Source organism: Erinaceus europaeus, chromosome 7 (assembly GCF_950295315.1).
Source record: "Erinaceus europaeus chromosome 7, mEriEur2.1, whole genome shotgun sequence".
In the NCBI taxonomy this organism is placed as follows: Eukaryota; Metazoa; Chordata; class Mammalia; order Eulipotyphla; family Erinaceidae; genus Erinaceus; species Erinaceus europaeus.
In genome coordinates, this window is record NC_080168.1 from 106,969,428 (window position 1) to 106,987,814 (window position 18,387).

An 18,387-nucleotide genomic window follows, 5' to 3' on the forward strand; every position below is an offset into this window, starting at 1 on the left:
TCTTTTCCAGTTCTGTATCCCACCAGTAGTTGGCACTCCTGCCTGATTGATGGGAAGGCTGGCAAGAGTAACTAGGGGTGCCTGCCTGGGAGAAGAGATGATCACAATTCCTGTGGAACAGAATATGACTGTAGGCGTCAGTCAGTTCCACATTTCTCTTACAGAACTCAACGTGCAGTTTCTCACTGCCTCAGTGTCTTCTTTCTCCCGACTTCTATTCATCTTCAAAATCCTTAGGTTGTCATTGTAACCAAAATATTGGAAAGTCAAGAAGGCATCTCATGCAATACATGATAGACATATCTGGAAAGATGGAAATTAACAAAGAAGTTGGTGTGGGAAAATGGGAAAATGTTTCTTGACCCTCACACTAATTTCTGGTCAGAATCTGACACTGGGATGAGGCATTGAAGGGGCAGTTCTGACACTCAACGTTAGGTCAGAGAATGACACCACCTAGTGGCCAGTTAGAGAATCATCAATAGGAAAGGTCTGAACAGCATGGTGGAAAGTAGAAAAATAATCAAGATTTATTGAGGACTCACCATGTACTAGGTCCACACAGTGGGCTGCACATAGGTTAGCTCACTTAAGTCTCATAACCACCTGTGGCAGGAAAGAGATTTCCAGTTTGTAAATGCAGAAATAGAGACTTGGGGGTTGGGGTGATAGCATAATGGTGATGCAAAGAAACTCACAAGCGTGAGGCTCCAAAGTCCCAAATTCAGTCCTCCATCCCACTATAAGCAAGCAAAGCGCAAGGACCGGAGTAAGGATTCGAGCCCCCGGCTCCCCACCTGCAGGGGAGTCGCTACACAGGCGGTGAAGCAGGTCTGCAGGTGTCTATCTTTCTCTCCACCTCTGTCTTCCCCTCCTGTCTCCGTTTCTCTCTGTCCTATCTAACAATGACGACATCAACAACAACAATAATAACTACAACAACAATAAAAAACAAGGGCAACAAAAGGGAAAATAAATTTTAAAAAAAGGAAAAAATAGTGTTTTGTTTAAAAAAAAAACAGGAAAGGAAGAAAGGAAGGAAGAAGCTCAGAGAGATTAAGGAATGACCTTCCTCCCAAATCAGTGCGGATTGGAGTACATACTTGCAAAGCATGGGCTTTACCTACTGAGCCCTCTCTCTAGTCTCTATTTAGTCTGACTTTTTTAAAAAAAGATTTATTTAAGTCTTTTATAAATATTTTTATTTTAATGAGAGAGATACAGAGAGCATTGTGCAGCTCTGGCTTATGATGGTGCTGGAAATTGAACCTGGGACCCTTGGAGCCTCAGGATTGAAAATCATTTTTTGCAGAACCATTATGTTGTCTCCCCAGCCTGAGGTCTCAGGTTCAGTCCCCAGTACCACCATAAATCAGAACTGAGAAGTGCTCTAGTTTCTATATTTCTCACATTAAAATAAAATTTTTTTTTAAGATTTTATTTATTTTATTAATGAGAAAGATAGGAGGAGAGAGAGAAAGAGCCAGACATCACTCTAGTACATGTGCTGCCGGGGATTGAACTTAGGACCTCATGCTTGAGAGTCTAGTTCCATAACCACTGCGCCACATCCCGGACCACATAAAATAAGACATTTTTAAAAGCCAAAATAAAATAAATTATTTATTTTCCCTTTTGTTGCCCTTCTTTTATTATTTTAGTTATTGATGTCATCATTGTTAGATTAGGGAAATGGAGAAAGGAGGGGAAGACAGAGAGGGGGAGAGAAAGATAGACACCTGCAGACCTGCTTCACCGCCTGTGAAGCTCCTGCAGGTGGGGAGCCAGGGGGCTCAAACGTGAATCCTTACGCAGGTCCTTGCGCTTTGTTTTTTAAAAAGACTCAGTCTGGGAGTCCAGGCAGTAGCACATTGGGTTAAGGGCACATGGCACAAAGCACAAGGACCAGCGTGAGGACGTTGGTTCAGCCCCTGGCTCCCCACCTGCAGAGGAGTCGCTTCACAGGCGGTGAAGCAGGCCTGCAGGTATCTGTCTTTCTTTTCCCCTCTCTGTCTTCCCCTCCTCTCTCCATTTCTCTGTCCTATCTAACAACAATGACATCAATAACAACAATAATGAAAAACAACAAGGGCAACAAAAGGGAAAATAAATAAATATAAAAAATTAAAATAAAAAAATATAAAAAAGATTCAGTCTGTGCTTTAAAAAGTTTGAGACATACAATCAATTTTTCCCCTCTCGTATTAATTTAATAATGACTTATATGACTACAAGTTAATACGAGTGTACATAAACACCATTCCCACCACCAAAAGACCATGTCCCATCCCACCCACGCCCCACCCCACCCTCACACTGCCCCGGTAAGCCCGGATATCCACCCTTACTCTCACCTCAGCGTTTTTCCTTTGGTGCCCTACTTTTTTTAAAAAAAAAAAAAAAAAGGGAGGGAGGCAAGCCAAGGTACCCTCCAGCACATGTGGTGGAACCCCAGGCACACAAGCAAATGTCCCACTAGTCAAGCTATTTCTCCAGCAGCTGTTTTTAGCCACACTGAGGACTTAGAACTTTTTTTTTTCTTTTTCAAGAAGTAGTGGAGAATCAGATGAGAAACTGATGAAGTTCTTAATGTATCAACCATAGAGGAGAAGGAAAGGATTCTGAACTAAGAAGGCAGGAATCAACTATAATAATTGTTTTATCACATCAGCCTAGAGGATAGGAACTTAGAAAGCTGAGTCTAGAAACTTTGGCTCACAGTAGCATGTTTTCCATTTTTTGGCTGCACATTAGAAGAATCACCTGGGGAGCTTTTAAAAATCCCAGTGCTAAAGAAATGTAATCACAGTGCAGGAGGATTTATATTGCTTGACTTCCAGATTTGTAAACTACAGTCATCAACACAGCACAGTACTAGAATAAAGAGCTACAAACAGACCCATGGAACTGAAGTCAGAACCAGAAATAGACTTGTACTTATGGGTCACTTGATGCTGACAAAGATGCCAAAGAATCCATCTGCTTCTTTCTTTCTTTCTTTCTTTCTTTCTTTCTTTCTTTCTTTCTTTCTTTCTTTCTTTCCTTTTTTTCCTTTTTATTTCTTTCTTTTAAAAATATATATTTATTTTATTTTAATGAGAAAGATACCAAAAAAAAAAAAAAAAGACACAGAAAGACCAGAGCACTACTCAGCTCTGGCTTATGATGGAGCTGGAGATTGAACCTGTGACTTCAGAGACTTAAGCATGAAAGTCTGTTATATAACCATTATGTTGTCTCCCCAGACCCATCTGTCTTTTTTTAAAAAATATTTTATTTATTTATTTTTTAATGAGTGAGAGACACAGAAAGGAAGAAACAGAGACAGAGACCAGAGCACTGCTCAGGTCTGGCTTATGGTGGTACTGGGGATTGAACCTGGGACCTCAGAGCCTCGGGTATTAAAATCTTTTGCATAACCATTTTGATATCGCCCCAACCCAAGAATGCCTTTTTGATAAATAGTAATAGAACAACTGAGTATCCATATGAGAGAAAAAGGAAACCTTGACCTCTACCTTACACCATATGCAAAAAATTAATTCAAAGTAGATCGTACTCAAATTTCATTGCAGCATTATTACTTGCAATAAACAGACAAGACAGGAAAATAACCCAAGTGTGGATCACCAATCAGTGGATGGTAATTCACCCAGGCACAGCCGTAATGTTCACACATATATGAATATCAGTTATCCGTGAAAAAAATTCTTATGTTTTCAACAATGTGGGTAGAACTTGAGGGTACTATGCTAAGTGAAATAAACCAGACAGAGAACAAATACAGTGTGGTTTCAATTATATGTGGAATCTAAAAAACACATTCACAACTGCAGAGAACAGACTGATAGTGGAATGGGCAAAATGGATAAAACTAGTTAAATTGTACAATTTCTTGTTATAAAGCAAATAAATCCTAGAGATGTAGTGTACAGTACTGTATTTGATATTGAAAGTTAGCAATAGAGTGTATCTTAAAAGTTCTTATCACTAGAAAAAAATTTAATTACATATGGTGATGGATGATAATTAGATTATTATGGTGATTATTTGAAATATATACATATATCAGATTATACCAGATATTATATAAATTGTATTTCAGTTAAAGATGGACCTAATCCATAAAAAGCATAAGACTAGTGAAAGAATATTCTTATGATTTCATGAGGTAGGCAAAAATTTCCTGAAGTCATAGAAAGTAATAACCATAAAGAAAAAATTAATTAAAAAAAATCCAGTATAGTATCTTTGGCTTACCAAAGGACACCATCAAAAAGTGAGTAAATTAAAAAAAAAAAAAAAAGGTCTGGGAAGACAGCATAATGTTATGCAAATGACTTTAAGGCCTGCAGGGTCTATACAAGCACTTCCAGAGGCAGAATTGAGCACTGCTCCTGAGATGAGAGAGGTAGGCAGGGAGGGAGGGAGGGAGGGAGAGAAGGGGGGCTGGGGAGAGAGAGAGAGATCGATTCCAAATTATATTCCTCCATGAGGATAATTTCTGGAACCATCCGTTCCACCCCGGTTCCATGGCTGCCAGTTCTTAGCAACATCGCCCCGCCAGATATTCGTCGGGATGCGGCAGCATCTAAGTTCATTTCCCACGTCTACGCTCGACCGGACCTGCCAATATACGCGGATATCTTCGCCCACCCTGTCCAACGCTTGACGTCTCGTCACCCAATCTGGTCCCCTACGCCTACACTGAACTTCTCTGTTCCAGACTCTTGGAAACAGAGTTGGCAGTCAGCTGAGGTAAAGAACAAACACCTCATCACAGACCCCTGCAAGCGTCAACCCGGCTTTGACCTAGCACGTTATGACTGGGCCCTCCTCAATCGCTATCGAACAGGCCATGGCCGGTGCGCCGCTATGTTCCATCGCTGGGGAGCCAGAGACGACCCGAACTGCCCCTGCGGCTCCAGACAGACTATGACCCACATAGTCAACGACTGCCACCTCTCCAGATTCAAACAAAGGAGGTCTCGAAACTTTACATCAGGCTCAACCTGACGCTGTTGACTGGCTACGGAAGAAGGGCAAACGCTAGAAGAAGAAGAGAGAGAGAGAGAGAGAGAAGAAAAGAGCAGGGGGGGGGGAATAAATAGCATAATGGTTATGCAAAGAGACTTTTAAGCATGAGGCTCCAAAGTCCCAAATTTGGTCCTCCCAACCCCACCACCAGCATAAACCAGAGCTGAGCAGTGCTTTGGTAAATAAAGGACGGGAGGTAGAGTAGATAGCATAATAGTTATGCTCCAAGGTCCCAGGTTCAATACCCCGCACTACCATAAGCCAGAGCTGAACAGTGCTCTGGTTAAATAAATTAATAAAGGGTCAGGTGGTGGTGTCCTGGTTGAGCACACCTTACAATACACAAGGACCCAGGTTCGAGCCTACCTGCAGGGGTAGGGGAGGAGAAGGGGGAGCTCCACAGGTGGTGAAACTGCTGCAGGTGTCTCTCTTCCTCACTATCTCCCCTTCCCTCTCTATTTTGACTGTCTTTATCCAATAAATAGAAGAAAGAAAAGAAAAAAAAACACAGTGTATTGCACCAAAGTAAAAGACTCTGGGGTGGGTGGGGGAGGTCTTCTTCTTCTAGCATTTGCCCTTCTTCCGTAGCCAGTCAACAGCGTCAGGTTGAGCCTGATGTAAAGTTTCGAGACCTCCTTTGAATCTGGAGAGGTGGCAGTCATTGACTATGTGGGTCATAGTCTGTCTGTAGCCGCAGGGGCAGTTCGGCTCCTAAAAAGGATGACTGAGGACCTAGTGGGTGTTGTATTGTTATGTAAAAAATAAAATAAAGTAAAATTGTAAAAAAAAGAAAAAAGAAAAAACAGCAGTGACTGGGGAGTTGGCCTAGTGAATGAGTCATTGGATTCTTAAGTGTGAGATCCCTAATTCAGTCCCCAGGATTACAGGTGCCAGAGTGAGCTCTGGTGATTTCTCTCTCTCTCTTTCATTAATAAATATATTTATTTATTTTTATATTTTATTTATTTATTTTCCCTTTAGTTGCCCTTGTTGTTTTATTGTTGTAGTTATTATTATTGTTGTTATTGATGTCGTTGGTGTTAGATAGGACAGAGAGAAATGGAGAGAGGAGGGGAAGACAGAGAGGGAGAGAAAGACACCTGCAGACCTGCTTCACCGCCTGTGAAGCGACTCCCCTGCAGGTGGGGAGCTGGGGGATCTAACCCATCTCCTGATGCTGGTCCTTGTGCTTTGCACCACGTGCGCTTAACGCTACGCTACCGCTGGACTCCCAATAAACATATATTTTTAAAGAAGCAGAAAAGCTGGGTTGTTCGGGAGGTTGCGCAGTGGATAAATGTTTTTACTCTCGAGCATGATGTCCTGAGTTCAATCCCTGGCAGCACATGTACTAGAGTGATGTCTGGTTCTTTTTCTCTCTCCTCCTATCTTTCTCACAAATAAATAAATAAATAAATATATATATATATATATTTTTTTTTTTAAAAAAAGAAAAAGCAAAAGAAATTAATAAGTCGTGGTCCGGGAGGTGGCACAGTGAATAAAGCACTGGACTCTCAACCATGAGGTCCGGCAGCACATGTACCAGAGTGATGTCTGGTTCTTTATCTCCTCCTCTCTTCCTATCTTTCTCATGAATAAATAAATAAATAAATAAATAATATTAAGAAATGAATAAGTGGAGCAGGGGTAGATAGCATAATGGTTATGCATAGAGACTCTCATGCCTGAGACTCCCAGGCTGAACAGTGCTCTGGTTAAAAAATAAAAGAAAGAAAGAAAGAAAGAAAGAAAGAAAGAAAGAAAGGGAAAGGAAGGAAGGAAGAAAGAAAGAAAGGAAGGAAGGATGGAAAGAATAAGTCAAAGAGTTAAGTAAAATGTTGATCTGACAAACACCTGGTATCAGGCCGGGTGGTGGTGCACTTGGTTGAACTCACATGTTACACTGCACAAGGACCCAGGTTTAAGCCCCTAATCTCCACCTGCAGGTGTAAAACTTCACAAATGGTGAAGAAAATCTGCAGGTGTCTCTCTGCCTCTCTCCCTCTATATCTTCCAATTCCCTCTCAATTTTTGGCTGTCTCTATCCAATAATAAATAAAGATAAGGGGGCCAGGTGGTGCACAAGGACCAGGATTCAAGCCCCTGCCCCCACCTGTAGGGGGAAAGCTTTGAATGTTGTGAAGCAGGGCTGCATTTGTCTCTCCCTCTCTATCTCCCCCTTATTTCTTGATTTCTGGCTCTCTCTACCCAATAAATAAGTAAAGATAATAAAATTTAAAAAGAAATCCTAAAAAAAATAAAGATATTACAAATGACTGATATCCAGTGTATATCAAAAGTATTTCTTTGTTTGTTTTGTTGTTGTTGTTGTCTGTTTTTTTAACACTGCTCAGCTCTGGTTTATATGGTACAGGGGATTTAACCTGGAACTTTGGAACCTCAGGCATGAGAGTCTGGTTGCATAACCATTATGCTATCTACCCTCACCCCTGAAAGTATTTCTATAATATGGTCTTACAAGTATAGCCCAATTTAAGAAATGGGCAAAGGATTTGAATAGTTGGCCCGGGAGGTGGTGCAGTAGATAGAGCACTGGACTCTCAAGCATGAGGTCCCAAATTCAATCCCTGGTATTGTGTGTGCCAGACTGAGGTTCTGATTTTCTCTTTCTTTGACATACGCACTCTGTCTCTTCTACACTCTTCCTCTCTCATAAACAAACAGATAATTTTGTATTTTATTTTATTACTATTATTTTTGACCAGAGCACTGCTCAGCTCTGGCTTATGGTGGTGCGTGGAATTGAACTTGGGACTTGACGAAGCCTCAGGCATGAGAGTCTGTTTGCATAACCATTATGCTATCTACCCCTGCCCAATAAATCTTTTGAATATATTTGAACAGAAGCTTCACAAAAGAAGATACATGAATGATCAATAAGTGAAAATACCAAATATTTTTAATCATATAGAAAACATAAATTAGGGGCCAGGTGGTGGCACAACTGGCTGAGTGTATGCATTGCAGTGCACAAGGATGGAGGTTCACGTCCCTGGTCCCCACCTGCAGGGGGAAAGCTTTGCAAGTGGTGAAGTAGTGTTGCAGGTGTCTCTCTGTCTCTCCTCCATCACCTTGCTCTCTCTTTATTTCTGGCTGTTTCTATCAAACAAAATAAAGATAATAAAGTTTTTTCTTTAAAAAAAGAAAGCATAAATTAAAACAACATTGAAATATCTCTCCACACCTGCCCAAATGGTTACACTTTCAAAACTAAGAGGATCTGCTGGGAAAAACAAAACAAAACCAAAAACTGGAGATGATTAGATGTTAGAATGTGAATCAGCAGGATGTCTCTCCTATAGTGTGCGTGAGGATATACAATATGCTCCACGTGGAGTGATGTACGGCAGTTTCTGATAAAATGGAGCATAGACATATCCTATGACACATCAGTTATACTCTGATGTATTTATTCACGAGAAGTTAAAGCATACTTCTTCTTCTAGCGTTTGCCCTTCTTCCGTAGCCAGTCAACAGCGTCAGGTTGAGCCTGATGTAAAGTTTCGAGACCTCCTTTGAATCTGGAGAGGTGGCAGTCATTGACTGTGTGGGTCATAGTCTGTCTGTAGCTGCAGGGGCAGTTCAGGTCGTCTCTGGCTCCCCAGCGATGGAACATAGTGGCGCACCGGCCATGGCCTGTTGGATAGCGATTGAGGAGGGCCCAATCATAATGTGCTAGGTCAAAGCCGGGTTGACGCTTGCAGGGGTCTGTGATGAGGTGTTTGTTCTTTACCTCAGCTGACTGTCAACTCTGTTTCCAAGAGTCTGGAACAGAGAAGTTCAGTGTAGGCGTAGGGGACCAGATTGGATGATGAGACGTCAAGCCATTGGACAGGGTGGGCGAAGATATCCGCGTATATTGGCAGGTCCGGTCGAGCGTAGACGTGGGAAATGAACTTAGATGCTGCCGCATCCCGACGAATATCTGGCGGGGCGATGTTGCTAAGAACTGGCAGCCATGGAACCGGGGTGGAACGGATGGTTCCAGAAATTATCCTCATGGAGGATAATTTGGAATCCACCAAGTGGACATGGGGGCTACGGAACCATACTGTATTCTGCAGTGGAATAGCATAATGCCAGAGATGATGATCGTAGTGTGGAAGCACTTGCGCCCCATGAGGAGCTGGCCAGTCTTGCAATGATGTTATTCCTCGCGCCCACCATTGCTGCAGTTTTTATGAGATGTTCGTGAAATGACAGGGTGCGATCAAGAGTAACGCCAAGATAGACTGGCTGGGCTTCATGCTGGATTCTCGTATCGTCAAGCTGCACATTAAGCTCACACGAGGCCGAGGCATGGTGTAGATGGAAAACAGATGATACCGTTTTTGCAGTGCTAGGGATTAGTTGCCATTTTTTACAGTAATCAGATATCAGAGACATGTCTTTCGTGAGTGTTTCCTCGAGGATGTCAAACTTGGATGCCTGAGTTGCACAGCAGATGTCATCGGTGTAGATGAACTTCCTTGAAGAAGTTTCTGGAAGGTCATTGATGTAAACATTAGCGTAGGAGCCAGAACAGAGCCCTGAGGGAGGCCACTTGAGACAAGTCTCCATCTGCTAGACTTGTCACCCAGATGCACCCGGAATCTTCTGTTTTGGAGAAGAAACGATATAGTGTTGGCCACCCATGGAGGCAGACATCTTGTGATCTTGACTAGCATACTCATACAGTTGAACAGGGTATGAGGATAGATAGCATAGTGGTTATGCAAAGAAGATTCTCTTGCTTGAGGCTCCAAAGGCACCCGCACCACCATAAAAAAAAAATCCCCCGCACCACCATAAAAAAAAAAAAAGGATTTTCAGAAAGTTGAGCAGGAATACTCATAACATCTCTCTTCATAATAGCCCCAAACTGATTACAGCACAGGTGTCTGTTATTTTGAAAAAAGATAAACAAAACGATATATCGCCACAATGGCTGCTACTTAGTAATAAAAATGGACAAGCTATGAGTACTTGCAAAACCACAGGTAAAGCCCTGTGAATAAAATAAGATAGACAAAAAGGGGCAGGAGTGTGTGCTTTGCTGTGTGTAAGGTCCTGTGTTTGAGCCCGGGAAAAACACGGGAACACCACAGTTGGCACTGTGGACGATACAGGGGGAGCTCCATGAGTAGTGCAGCAGTGCTGTGGCATCTCTCTTCTTTATCTGTCTGTTTCTTCTCTCCTTTCTCAGAAATAAAACAAGGAGGCTCTCCAAAGTCCCAAGTTCAATCTCCTGCACCACTATAAACCAGAGCTGATCAGTGCTCTGGTTAAAAAAAAAAGAAAAGAAAATGGTCCGGGAGGTGGCGCAGTGATAAAGCTTTGGTCTCTCAAGCATGAGGTCCCAAGTTCAATCCCGGCAGCACAAGTGCCAGAGTGATGTCTGGTTCTTCTCTCTCCTCCTATCTTTCTCACAAATAAATAAAATCTTAAAAAAAAAAAATTGTGGTCCGGGAGGTGGTGCAGTGGATAAAGCACTTGGATTCTCAACCATTAGGTCCTGAGTTCTATCCCTAGCAGCACATGTGCCAGAGTGATGTCTGGTTCTTTCTCTCCTCCTAATCTTTCTCATGAATTAATAAATTAAAAAAATTTAAAATAGGGGAGGCTGAAAGCTCATCTACTATAGTAGTACATGCTTTACGATATGAATGGTGGAGCAACACTATGGTGTCTCTCTTCTGTGTCTCTCTCCCTCTCTGTCTCTCCCTCTACCTGGGAAAAAGAGTCTAGGAATAGTGGAATCACACAAGCAAAAAGCCCCAGCAATAATCCCACAACAAATAATAATTTTTAAAAAGTGAGTAAGATAAAATAGAAAACTGGGTTGGGGATACTACTGAGCAGTATGACACCAAGGCAAAGTCGAGCTTCACATGAGTTGGGGTGGGGGGAGGCCAGAAATAAAATCATATTTATTTTATTCCATTTATTTGAAGTGTAAAACAAACAAACAAACAAACATTAGAACAGTGGTTCTCCCTGGTGGGTGAGATGAGGGCAATGATCAACATCTGAGGTGGTTTTGGAAGTTCTGCTGCAACCAAGTGGCAGGACAAGGATTTGAGCCCAGGTGGCCTAGCTCCAAAGGCTAAAGTTTCAACCACTGTTTTAGTTGCTTGGCCCCTGAAATGTACAGCCTTGCTTTTGTGCATGATGGCACAGGAAGAGCAGTCTGTGAAGACGGAAGCCTACGAAAGAGCATGGGGGGGTAGATAGCATAATGGTTATGCAAAGAGACTCCAAAGTCTGAGGCTCCAAAGTCCCAGGTTCAATCCCCTGCACCACCACAAACCAGAGCTAAACAGTGCTCTGGTAAAAAATAAATAGATGAATAGAAGCTGAATATTACTATGGTCTCTCTCTCTTCTTTATCTCTCTCTCTCTCACTAAGCTAAAATAAATAAAATATAGTTTAAATAAATAAATGAGAAGCAGAGCACCTTGAGAGACAGGAGAAAGGCCAGGAAGGATAATGTGAACATGAAAAACTGTCTGGGGGCTGAAGATCTAGCAAGAAAAGGTCAGACACACACCACCAGGCTTGGCACTTGGAATGGCATGTGTGGCACTGGTGGTCAGAACAGTTTCATTGGATTGGTGAGGGCAGCAACCATCTGGCAGTACACTGAGGAAGTGAAGAAGGGAAGACAGAATGGGAATGATTCCCAAGAAGTCTGGCCCCACAGTGGGGAGAGAGAGAGAGAGAGAGAGAGAGATGAACATAGTAATCAGAGGGCTGCTATTTCTTTGTCAGGCGCAATCCTGACCACAGCTGGTCCCATCCCAAAGAGTTAAGTCTGCCCACCCTCCCAGGTCTCCACTTTTACTCTCTGAAGTCTGTGGGCCACAGGGAGCCCCTGACCGACTAGGCCTCCTTTTGGAAAGTAGAGATCTGCTGAGCTGCCTTTGCTTACATCCTGTCATCGTTGGCAGGCCACCCTTCTCTGCCCAGTCCAATGGTTCCTCTTCTTGACCACACTCCCTACCCCGTTTCTTGCACCGAGCCTGTGACCCCCTATGCTCAGCTGGCTCTGCTCCTCTTTACTGGTCTGAAACCAGGTTCTTCCCTGAGATCACTGTCCTTTTTTTTTTTAAGATTAAAAAAAAATTTATTTATTTATTCCTTTTTGTTGCCCTTGTTTTTATTGTTGTAGTTATTGTTGTTGTTGTTGTTGTTGTTGTTGGGTAGGACAGAGAGAAATGGAGAGAGGAGAGGAAGGCAGAGAGGGGGAGAGAAAGGTAGACACCTGTAGACCTGTTTTACTACTTGTGAAGCGACTTCCCTGCAGGTAGGGAGCCGGGGCCTCAAACCGGGATCCTCATGCCAGTCCTTGCGTTTTGTGCCACATGCGCTTAACCTGCTGTGCTACCACCAGACTCCCGATCACTGTCCTTTTAAAGAGTTAGCCTTGACTCTTCCATGTGCTCAAAATGAGTGGCATTTTGGGAAACATTGGGAAGTCAGCCTACTTTGAGCTCTCCATTTCCCTGCAGCCAATATCGCTGCAGTGAGGTCTCAGGGCCACATCTAGCAGCAAGGAACAGAAGATACAATTAACACAGAGTGGACAACAAGGAATTCCAGAACTGAGCCAGAGCCACTAGATTCTTCAGCACTGCTCTTCTGCTCTCAGTGGTTTGACGGTGTCACCCAGCACAGCTGCAACCTGTTAAGTTCTCACTTGCAGATTTGGCTACCAAGAAGAGCAAAAGTTTTCCTCAGGGCCGGGTGTGTGTGTGTGTGTGTGTGTGTGTCTGTGTGTTATAGTGGTTATGCAAACAGACTCTCATGCTTGAGGCTCCTAAATCCCAGGTTCAGTCCTTGCACCACCATAAGCCAGAACTGAGCAGTGCTCTGGTGTTTCTGTGTCTCTCTCCCTCTCTCTTTGCATTTCTCTCAAAAATAAAATAAAATAAAATAAAATAAAATAAAATAAAATAAAATTTTCCTCAGAACCCCCATTAGGTCTTGCTGTCTAGGAGTGGAGCTCTGGCCAAGGGGTGGAAGGTGCCATAGTTGACTGAGCCATTTAGATCTGTGTCCTGGATGCACAGGAGGGGAACAGCTAGGAGGGAGCCAGTCACTGCCAGGTGCAAGAAAAGCATCTGCTGAGTAGGCACTCTCATTGCTCACTCCAACAGTTAGGTACCTTCCTGCTGCTTTCAAGGGTCAGTGACTTTCTTTACCTTCCAAGGAGAACACATAGAGAGAACTGCTTGAGGGCAACAGGGTGTGCACCAGTCTAACCGGGTTCAAATCCTGGCTCTCTTGATTTCTAGCTCTTTGGCCTTAGGCAAGTTACTTAATATTTCCTCAGCTGTGAGAAAAGGATTGTCAATGCTACCCAACAGAACTCTCTGTGATGACGGCAATGACCTGAATTTGTGTAACGATAGTATCAATAGTAGCCGTCAGCTGCATGTGGCTATTGAGCATCTGTAATGAGGCTGGTGCAGCCAAGAAACTGAATTTTTTAAATTAAAATTAAATAGGCTGTCTGGAGAGATGGCTCAGCTGGTCGAGCGCCAGATGCTGCACGGACCCGAGTGGTGCTCTGGCTTTTCTCTCTGTGTCATGTGAGACTGTTTCATGTGTAATAAATAAAATAGATCTTTTGGGAGGCAAAAAAGAGCCAAGGGCACTCTGATTTTAGAAAGTGCTAAGTAAAACATTTTGGAAAAAAAAATGATGAAAGATAAAGTCACAAAGGAAAGCAAAATATTTTTTTAATTACTTGATTAAATTAAATAGCCAGAGGCCAGAAGGGAGATGAGTCAGCAGGTAAAGCTCGGTTCCAGCGCAGTAGGCCCTGGGTTTGATTCCCACACCTCATGCGAGCACCATAAGCAGCACCAGGGGAAGCTCTGTAGATGACAGAGCTGGGTTTTGGTGTCTCTAGGAGCCAAACCATCTCTCTGTATCCCTTTAGCTCTCAAAAAACACAGAATTGGGAAGATAGCTTATATATTGCTCACTTGTGAGGACCTCCATTTATTCTCTGGCATATATATAATATGTAATTTTTTTTTCCAGAGCACTGCTCAGCTCTGCCTTATTGTAGTGCAGGAAACTGAACCTGGGACCTCAGAGCCTCATGCATAGTTGTTTGCATAATCCCTGTGCTATCTCCCCAGCCCCTACTTATTTGTTTTAATTAATTATTTTTCCAGAGCATTGCTCAACTTTGGTTTATGGTGATGTGGAGGACTGAACCTGGGACCTCAGAGCCCCAGGCATGTGAGTCTGTTTGCATAACCATTATGTTATCTTCCTTGCCCACATAAAATAATCTTAATTGCCATGATTAGCAGCTACTATATTGTCTCATAGAATTGTACATAGAATTGAAGCACGTACAGTGCTTCAGTGTATTGAAAGAGCATGGGATTGTTCAACATTAGAGCAAAGAACTTGTATGCCTGAAGCCCCATGCCCCCAAGGTTCAATCCCCTGCACCTCCATATGGCAGGGCTAAACATTACTCTTTTTTTTATTTCTTAATTATTTATTTATTACTGGATAGATACAGAGAAAAATTGTGATAGGAGGGAGAAATAGAGAGGGAGAGAGGTGGGGCTAGATAGCATAAAACACTTTCATGCTTGAGGCTCCATAGTCCCATGTTCAACCCCCTGTACCACCCACCATAAACCAGAGCTGAGCAGTGCTCTGGTTAAAAAAAAAAAAAAAAAAGGGAGAAAGAGAGACACCTGCAGCTCTACTACACCACCTATGAAGTTTCCCCCTGCAGGTGGGGACCAGGGGCTTGAACCCAGGTTCTTACACACTATAGTGCTTGTGTTTAACTAGATATACACTGCCTGGCCCCCAACATTGCTCTTTTCTCTCCCTCTCCCTCTCTCTCTCTCCCCCTCTTATAAAATAGACAAAAGAAGCTAGAATTGAAGTAAAGCATAAATCCTAGGGGCCAGGTGGTGGTGTACCTGCCTCAGATCTTTCGAAAACTGCCCCCATTCCCATATTTCTATGTTCATCAGCACCGTGGCCTCTGAGCTCCTTGCTCCTCTCAATGCCGATGACTCACCTCTGAGACGCCATGGTCACTCACTCCTATGGCGCAACCTGCATCATACTCTTCAGGGACAACTGGATTGAAACCTCACCCTCTTATCTCTGACCTCAGCATTCCAGCCCTCCAGCTATTTCTTCCCAACTCCCACAAAGGCTGGCCTTTAGTCTTTTGAGACTTCCTGTTCCTGGACTCTGTTCTCTCCTTATCCACTGGTTCCTCGTGGCCTGTCTTCCAAACCAGCTTTGGTTCTAACCCATTCTTATGAATCTTCTCCAGGAAATCACACTTATTTTTATTTATTTGTTTATGTTTTAAATATAACTTTTTGGGAGTCGGGCGGTGGCGCAGCAGGTTAAGCGCACATGGCGCAAGGCGCAAGAACCGGCATAAGGATCCCAGTTCAAGCCCCCAGCTCCCCACCTGCCGGGGAGTCGCTTCACAAGCGGTGAAGCAGGTCTGCAGGTGTCTCTCTTTCTCTCCCCCTCTCTGTCTTCCCCTCCTCTCTCCATTTCTTTCAGTCCTATCCAACAACAACGACATCAATAACAACAACAATGTTAAATAACAAGGGCAACAAAATGGAAAATAAATATAACTTTTTGAAAGTTTCTTTATTTTTATTTGATAGGACAGGCAGAAATTGAGAGAGGGGGAGAGAGTGGTTAATGGTTATGCAAAGAAACTCTCATGCACTACATTAAGCCAGAACTGATCAGTGCTCTGGTAAGAAGTAGGAGGAGGAGGAAGAGGAGAAGGGTGGAGGGTAGATAGCATAATGGTTATGCAAAGAGACTCTCATGCTGAGGCTCCAAAGTTTCAGGTTCAATCCCTCGCACCACCATAAACCAGAGCTGAACAGTGTTCTGGTTAAAAAAGAAGGAAGGGAGTCGGGCGCAGGGGGTTAAGCGCAGGTGGCACAAAGCGCAGGGACCAGCATAAGGATCCCAGTTTGAGCCCCCAGTTCCCCACCTGCAGGGGAGTCACCTCACAAGGGGTGAAGCAGGTCTGCAGGTGTTTATCCCCCCCCCTTCTTCCCCTCCTCTCTCCATTTCTCTCTGTCCTATCCAACAACGACTGCATCAGCAACAATAAAACAACAAGGGCAACAAAAGGGAATAAATAATTTTTTTTCCCCTCCAGGGTTATTGCTGGGCTCGGTGCCTGCACCATGAATCCACCGCTCCTGGAGGCCATTTTTCCCCCTTTTGTTGCTGTTGTAGCCTCGTTGTGGTTATTATTATTGCCATTGTTGATGCTGTTCGTTGTTGGATAGAACAGAGAGAAATGGAGAGAGGAGGGGGAGACAGAGAGGAGGAGAGAAAGATAGACATCTGCAGATCTGCTTCATCGCTTGTGAAGCGACTCCCCTGCCGGTGGGGAGCTGGGGGCTCGAACCGGGATTCTTATGCCGGTCCTTGCGCTTAGCGCCACATGCACTTAACCCACTGCACCACCGCCCGACCCCCTAAGTATTTTTTTAAAGATCTATTTGTTTTACATCATAAATGATATGGTAAGAGGGCCTACATTGTTCTGGCAAAATTTACACTTACACCATCCTTCGGTCTGTGAGATAACTCTCCTGGATAGTGCACCAACTTTTGCTTTGCCCACAACCCCAGTTCCAGCTTGTTCCCCACTGCACTGTGGGAAACGTCAGTTCTGTGATGTCTTTCTTTCTGCTTCTGCCTCTCTCTATCTGAAAACATCAGTGTGGTGAAGCCCTAGTGATAACAAAGTGAATATAATGTACCTTTTATATTGCAGGTCAGTTGTCTGTATGCCCAGTTTCATCATATTACTTCTCTATCTAAATGCATCAGTGCTGCCCATTGCCAACTACTGTTTTACCCATTGCTACTTGGTTTCAGAAGGTGCCATGTTTCCACAGTTTCCATGCTTTTGCACATGCTAAATCCTTTACCTCGGTTAATTCTCCTTTTGTTCTTTGCCAGAATAATTTCTATTCAATTAATGACTTCAAGATTCAGTTCAGGTATCACCTCCTTCAAGGATGCCCTCCCTGATCTCCCCTGTTTCCTGTTCTGACACCCTGTGCTTCACTGGACTCAAGCTGGACTATATCCTATAGTCTATAATTTGTTAACTAATCTGACTCTCCCTCTCAGGTGCAAGAACTTGACAATGGACACCTGACAAATGTTTGTCAAACTAGTTGAGAACAAACTCTGGGAGAGTCAATTCTGCTTGTTTGCTATCGATTTTATTTTTTTTAAAGGAGGGGTTGAAAATGTCTAGATCTGACTGAGTGATGGTACACTTGTTTGAGCATACATGTTATCACTCACAAGGACTTCTGGGTTCAAATCCTTGGTCCCTGCCTGTGGGGGTGGGGTGGGGGGAAGCTTCACAATTAGTGAAGCAGTGCTGCAGTTTAGTCTGTCTGCCTATCTATCTATCTATCTATCTCCCCCCTCAATTTTTTTCTGTCCTATAAAATAATACAAAGAAGGAGAGAGAGAAAAAAAAAAAGGAAAAAAATGACCACTAGAAGCAAGCACTTACCCCAGCAATAATCCTTGTGACAACAAAACAAACAAAAAAAAAAACGATAATCAAAAGGTAGAGGGAGGATGACTGAAGAGGCAGCAGGAAGAGGTGCTGGCATTGTGGGGGAACATCCCTGGACATCTCCTCTGAGTCTGCAGGCAGGGGGCAGCTTCTGGTAACTATGCCTCAAGGGAGGAGGCAAATAAGGTAGTTCCCACCTGATGGCCTCTCTTTCTACTCATGAAGGTGATGAGTCAGTCAGCATCAAGGTGAGTGGGAAGCTGGGGAGAACAGCAAAGACCTGACAGAGCTGACCATTAATTACCACAGCAGTTCCCCACACTTCACCTGTGGTGTTTTCCTCCCATCTCTCAGTCCTTCCTCAAACACTGGGCAGACTTTCATCTGCCTGTGGAGCATGCTGTCTCCTGCAGACCGTCTTTCCCTAAGTCCCCTCTAGCCTATGTGACCATGTGTATGTATCAGGTACGTAGTGAACACCCAGTAAGTGGCTGTCCTTAGAGTCACCAGCATGTTGTCTTTTCTGCTTCATGGAAGTGTGTACTAAGTAATATGACTCTATGTGCCCCCCCCAGAGGCGTGTGTGTGTGTGTGTGTGTGTGTGTGTGTGTGTGTGTGTATTTTCCAGAGCACTTATCAGCCCTGCTTATGGTGGTACAGGGGATTGAACCAGGGACTTTGGAGCTTCAGGCAGGAGAGTTCTTTGCATAATTATTATGCTATCTACCTCTGTCCAGAGGTTGTGTTTTCATTGATGACAAGG